This window comes from Erigeron canadensis, chromosome 7 (genome assembly GCF_010389155.1).
Source record: "Erigeron canadensis isolate Cc75 chromosome 7, C_canadensis_v1, whole genome shotgun sequence".
In the NCBI taxonomy this organism is placed as follows: domain Eukaryota; kingdom Viridiplantae; phylum Streptophyta; class Magnoliopsida; order Asterales; family Asteraceae; genus Erigeron; species Erigeron canadensis.
The window spans coordinates 19,338,902-19,346,450 of NC_057767.1; positions in this window are offsets into that span (position 1 = coordinate 19,338,902).

The following is a 7,549-nucleotide window of genomic DNA, read 5'->3' on the forward strand; positions in this document are numbered from 1 at the left end:
AAAAGGGTGACACTCTGCTCCAGTCCCTGACTTCATTTGATCACTTTGTGTCTAGAGCTCTCGTGATTGATCATTAATTTGATCGTTATTTATTCTTTAGGACACATTTGCGTCATATCTTTGTGATATACATGCATATCTTTGTGATATAGCCGGAACATTTGTAGTGATATCTTACTTGATATTTCACGATGATCAAATGGAAAATCCTACCATTGCTAACATCATTTCCCGCTTTGAACGTAGGTCTCATAATTGCATTTTTGTAATTATTGAGTTAACAAGAAGTCTATTGTGACCTTGGATTTTTCCTAAAAAGTCTTTAAGGATAGTAGAACATGGTTATCGAACGCTTAGGTGACACTAACCATGGTTTACATTCTTTGAAGCATTCTTGAGGTTGGAAAGCCAAAAGACCGAACTATGTTAGAGGTTTGCTTTGTGCTTTTCTCAATGATACATAGGAAATCCGATAAATGATATACATTTCTTTCGGTCATTTCATTAATCCTTTCGATTTTTGAATACAAACGGATCTTTCTTATCGGGTTTCTTTTCTCATCACCCGACCACAGAAAACACCAACACCATGATACAATGTTTATCCCAACAACTTCAATCTCACATTTTTGATGGTTGATAATTCTCCATGAGCATAATGTCTAGATCTTAGTCATGATTATTTCTTTTAAACAATCAAATCAATCAATGTTTGCATAATGACATTGGTTCCCAACTTTGTCATTATGAGGGGGAGAAAATAGTATGATTGATTATTGATTAGGAGAAGAAATTAGAATGATTGATAAGGACAAGGAGAAAAGTTTGTGTTTGGTTGTTTCAATTGCTTTCAGAGATACTATCATTTAGCTTAAAAAATCGAAGAGACTGTGATTTACTCATGAATTGAGGGAGAGCATGATTAATTCGTAAGAGATTTGTCAAACCCTCATTCAAATATTTACTCTCAAAAGTGCTTTAGATGATAAGACAAAGAAGAAAAGCTTCAAAAAGAGTCTTCATCAAATTAAAGATCTTCAAGTCATACAACAACACTTTATCTAAAGCTACATTGCACACATCAAGGGGGAGAGTACATGTTTCTGAAAATTCATTCCAAGATTTCAAAGAAAAGACTTCAAGATTCGAAGATTGAAGAATTCAAGACAAGTTCATACCTTCCACACCTCAAAAGACAACTCTAATTCATGATTCAACAAGCTTCAAAGACTCAAGACATACACACACTCATCATTCTCTGTTCTATAAGAACATTGAGAATCAACAAATTATTTAACTTCAAGAAGTCTAAGACCTAGACTGAATCAAGTTCTCCAAAGACAATGAGAAAGCTTTGAAGACTTGTTTCAACACACCAATTGTCTTCATCACCGGACTCATCAAACTCATTCCTACAAGACAAAGCAACACGTACTTCAGACCGAACAATATATCACTAAGGGGGAGAATGTTAGAAATCCAAAAATAGTGATACATTGTAATTTAAGTTATGGACATACTTGTTGTTAAGTCATGAGTTGATGATTTCTAAGGTTGAGGGGCTAATAGTGTTAATTAGCATAGTTGGATAGTTTAGACTATAAATAGCCCTCAATTCCTTAGAAATCATAACTTTTGCATAACAGGGGCATAACCTGATCATAACATTTTTCCTACCATTACACACACTTGATTCCAATTCTCTCTCAACACACACACAAACACCAAGAAAACACACTAACCAAACACCATTGTTGATGTGAATTCGGTTGATAAAATCGTGTTGATTACAGCTAGCGTTGTAAGAATCCAGAGTCCCATGCCTGCCCATATCTAACTGGTGGGCAATTAAGTCATCTTTTAGATTCTTCTTGAAAATTTCAATCAAGATGCACTCTTGCTCCAGCCTTTTTGCCTTAGCCTCATCAGCAGACACATATTCCTCTTCTGCTTCATTTGTTGGTTCCCCAGACACCACTTTCTTTCTTTTGAGACTTTTCATTGTGGTTGGGATGTCTGGGAACTCTTCAAATACTGGCTCACTGGCATCAGTACCAGCAACCTTGTGGTATCCATCCTTGTGGATCCAGAGAACCCATTAGTCGATGGGTTCGCAAACCTTTAAACTAATAATCTGGTGGATGTGTAGGGCGATCGAAGGAAATATATTTGGTATGTTGACAGTGCTGATGGCAGGACAATGACTGGATGTAAGAACCTGCTGGAGGAGTTCGAAGTTTCAGACGGACCCTCCATCACTTTTGGAAATGATGGTTCTGGAAAGACTAAGGGATACGGTGTTCTGAATAATGGTCAAGTCAAATTCAGACGAGTGGCTTATGTAAATGGGTTGAAATATAATCTCATAAGTGTGATCCAGTTGTGTGATGATGGCTACCAGGTGTTATTTAACATCTCTCAAGGCATCGTATTTAATAAAGATTGGAAGGTAGTATTGATTGCTCCCAGAAAAGGGAATGTGTACATAATGGATATGGAAAGCTCTCCTTCAGAGCAGTGTTTCTATACCAAGGCTGATAAAGACACAAACTGGCTATGGCATAAAAGGTTGTCCCATTTAAATTTCAACAATATCAACAAGTTGTCCAGAAAACAACTTACAGATGGGATACCTTCTGTCTCCTTCAAAAAGGAAAGGCCATGTCCAGGATGTGAGATGGGGAAGCAGAAACGCACCAGTTTCAAGACAAAATAGAATTTTAGCATATCTGAACCTCTTCATATGCTTCATATGGACCTCTTTGGTCCAGTGAATGTTCAGACTCGTGCCGGTAAGAAATATACCCTGGTAGTTGTTGATGAATACTCCAGATATTGTTGGGTAATATTTCTTAGGTAAAAGAATGAAACTGCTGCTGAAATCATCGCTCTTATCAAGCAAATTGAACTCAAATACAAGCGAAAAGTGTGTCAGTTAAGAAGTGATAATGGAACAGAATTCCAGAATGCAACTCTGGAGAAATTCTGCACTGACACTGGCATCTCCCAGAATTTCTCAACAACACACACTCCAGAGCAGAATGGAGTTGTAGAAAGAAAGAACAGAACGCTGATAGAAGCTGCCAGGAGTATGCTTGCTGAATCTGGTCTTCCTAAAATGTATTGGGCTGAAGCAATTGCAACTGCTTGTCACACTCAAAATCGCTCAGTATATGTGAAGAGACACAATAAGACATCCTATGAAATATTGAGAAATAGAAAAACCAAATATTGGTTATTTTCACGTTTTTGGATGTCCAGTATACATCCTGAACGACTCCAGTCAGTTAGGCAAATTTGATGCCAAAGCTGATGAAGGATATTTCTTAGGATATTCAGCCATTCGCAAAGCCTTCAGAGTCTACAACAAAAGATTGGAATAGGTCCAGGAGTCAATACATGTCACATTTGATGAGTCAAATGAAGCAATCAATAAAAGGCCTACCCTTAATTCTCCCCCAGAAAGTCCAATTATCTTTGGTGAATCTGATCCTATCAACTACAATAAAGATTCATCTGAAGATGTATCCAGTCATCCTGACTTGGAACCAGTGCAATTTGAAAAATCTTCCAGTAATACTTCATTCTATCCTTCAATAAGTTTCAAACTACCCTCTGAACTTGTTATTGGATCAGATGTTCATACTACTCCTCCAGTATCAGATTCAATTGATTTTGAGCCAGTAATCCAAGAAATGCCTTTAAATGAAGAATTTCATGATGCAAATCGTGATCTTACAGATTCTGGTGAAGATGTTGAAGGTGTCTGGCAAGATCCTACTCCAGAGAATCAATTGAACTCTTGCACTGATATTGTTGTAAGAAACAATCCTGGTCAATACTCTAAGTGGACAAAAGCTCACCCAATCAACCAAATTATCGATGACTCCAGTCGAGGGGTTCAGACCGAAAGTGCCTCCAGTGAACAATGTTTATATGTGAGCTTCTTATCACTGATTGAACCGAAGAAGATTGACGAGGCAATGAATGACCCAAACTAGGTGATAGCTATGCAAGAAGAGCTCCACCAGTTCGAAAGAAATAAAGTTTGGAATCTGGTTCCTCCTCCAGTTGGCAAGAAAGAACCAATTGGAACCAGATGGGTCTTCAGGAATAAGGTTGATGAAGATGGTCATGTGATCAGAAAAAAGGCCAGATTAGTGGCACAAGGGTACTTCTAGACAAACCTTGACTTTGAAGAATCATTTGCACCAGTAGCAAGGTTAGAAGCCATCAGAATGTTTTTAGCCTTTGCTGCTCATCATAAGTTCAAGGCCTACCAGATGGACGTAAAAAGTGCATTTTGGAATGGAGAATTAGAAGAAGAAGTTTTTGTCAAGCAACCTCCAGGCTTCATTGATGAAAAGCATCCACATTGGGTATATCGTCTGGACAAGGCACTGTGTGGCCTCAGACAAGCCCCTCGAGCTTGGTATGATACTCTGACCAAACACTTATCAGAAAATGGTTTCAAAAGAGGTGCAATTGACAATACCTTATTTATTCTTCGTGAAAGAGGTAATCTTCTGTTGGTACAAGTTTATGTTGATGATATTATTTTTGGTTCTACTGATGAATCTTTGTGCAAGAAATTTTCGAAAATCATGTCTTTAAAATTTGAAATGAGTTTAATGGGTGAATTAACATTTTTTCTTGGACTCCAGATTAAACAAACCAGTGATGGTATTTTTATTAATCAAGAAAAATATGTTAGAGATATTTTAAGAAAATTCGATATGAATTCTTCACCTTCAAAATCAACTCCAATTTCTGCACCTTTCACAATAGATTCAGACCCTGATGGGAAGCCAGTGAACACTACTGCCTATAGAGGCATGATTGGTTCACTAATGTATTTAACTGCCAGTAGACCAAATATAATGTTTGCAACATGTCTTTGTGCCAGATATCAGTCTAACCCTAAAGAATCTCATCTGGCGGCTGTAAAGCGCATTTTGAAGTACCTTAAGGGTACTCCCAGTTTGGGTCTTTGGTATCCCAAAGTCTCAGGATTAGATCTAATGGGTTATTCAGATTCAGATCATGCAGGTTGTAAGATAGACAGGAAATCCACTACTGGTGGATGTCATTTCCTTGGTGGCAAACTGGTGAGCTGGACCAGTAAGAAGCAAACTTCAGTTTCTTTATCCACTGCTGAAGCAGAATATGTATCTGCGGCCAGTTGTTGTGCTCAGATACTCTGGATGAAGCACCAATTGCTTGATTATGGTATTAAGTATTCAAAGACCCCTATCTTTTGTGACAATACTAGTGCCATTGCTATCTCAAACAATCTAGTCATGCATTCTGAGACGAAACACATTGATGTCAGGTATCATTTCATTCGCGATCATGTAATGAAAAATGATGTTGAAATCCACTTTATTCCGACTGATAAACAACTTGCTGACATTTTTACAAAACCTTTGGATGAGAAAACTTTTCAAAATCTTGTCAGTGAGTTGGGAATGTTGAACCCTTAATCTGGAACCTTGTTATGAACGCCTTTGTGACACTGGCAGGGTTCTGTGATTCCAGATTTATAAATCTATACCAGTAAAGCTATCGAATGCCTTTGTGATACTATCTTTGCACTGACAGATTTATGGATCACCATTCCAGGGGAAAGACTCAGACCACATTTTTTTTATATATATCTAAGTTTCAGGGTGAATTTATTTATTTATTTTCTCACTGGACAAATTTTTCTGAAAAATGTTTCTAGTACCTTGTAAATGTGTCCCTCTCATTAATACTGGATAAGTTGATGTGCATGTTTGAAGTGACTTCAGTTGCTTTGTAAATGTGTCCCTCTCATTTGTTTATATTAGTTGATGTGCGTGTTTGAGGATTACCAGAATGGTCAAATCTGGGTACTTACTGGAGTGTCCCTCCAGTGTATCATTAATGCATGTTCTACTAGCCTAATCCACCAGTGAAACTGGAGTGTCCAGTCAACCTCCAGATGTATTAAAATGAGTCTTTGTGTGTCAAATCATTTATTTTTAATATTTAAGGATAGTGCATGCCAACCTTACAAAATTTTCATCTGGACAGTTACTGTTCACCTTACGTAGCATAACTATTTCAATTTAAATGATGGTTTTGTTACCTTGGGAAGACAAAAAGTGCAAGTTGGTAATTTTTGTGGGCTGTCAACTGTCATACATTTATGTGTGATGGGAAACATTAAATGCGGATGTCAAAACTGTTTTGAAATTTTCAAACTTACCGTTTTGAATTCCATTTTCTCTTTCCTCTATAAATACCCATTTTTACCTTCACTTTCAGTTTTATCTCGAAAATCATTTATTCCCAAATCTTCAAATTCCTTCATTTATTTCTTTCATTCAATTCCAATCATCACTATCTTTCTTCTTAAATTTACTTGTAAAACCCTAAATTCTTTCAATTTCATATTTCAAATGGCACCCAGAACAACAAATTCTGACAAAAATCTTCTTACCAACAACTATACTCCTCCTGCAAATGTCACTAAATCTCATGACATCATCATTGATTCTGACAAAATCAGGATCAACATGCACAACTGGATGGCAAAGCTTGCCGGAACCCATGATCCTCAATCTATCATTGGATGACTAAATTCTTTCTTTCTTAGTTGTCCATTATATGCGGCTCTTACTATGAATCCAGGGAAAATGTACCATGGTTATTTGTGCGAATTCTGGTATACTGCTCACTTTCAGGCAGGTGATGATCACACCATTCATTACACCTTGAAAAGGGGATCTTGTCCGTATACAATATCTGTTGATTCTTTACGAGATGCCCTTCATCTGCACTATTTTTCTGAAAATTAATTACCATTACAACTTCCCACTGGCATCAATCTTAGGGAAGTGTGTAGGCAGATGGGTCACATTGACATTCTTGATGAGCAGGGTGTGTTAAAAAGAAAAGGTACTATCTATATGAGTAAACTCATTAATTCTTGGAGATTCTTTTTTACTCATTTGGTAGAGTGTTTAGGAAGTGGATCTGGAGGGCTTGATCAAATTAACCAGACCCAACTTATGATTGCATATTGCCTATGGCATGGGCTCAGGGTTGATTTTGCCCAAATTTTTTTGGAATGATTTGGCTGAAAGAATAAAGGTTCATAAAAGAAAATCCCATGTCTACTTCATTCGTTGCCTGTCTTTGATTTTTAAGCGTGCACTTGGAAATGAGTATGATTATGACACCAGTCATTTTTCTATGGCTGAGCACTTGAGGGACCTCAACAACTTAGTATCCAAAAGTGATGAAGTTGAGATCCCAGTTGTTATGACTGAGAGCTTTCAGAGGGAAACTACTAATGCATCACCTCCAGTTGATTCAGAAGAAACCCAGGGTGGCCCTCAATTCAATATAGACACTCCTGGGGATTTCACTACTGAAGAGCAGTCACCAGAAAATGAGGTGATTTCTGGTCAACACCAAACTCTTATTTTTCCTTCAAACATCTCCACCAGACCAAGAAATACCTCGAGACGACTAAGGAGAGGAGGAGCTCTGGTCATTCCTCATATACAAGAATCTGAAA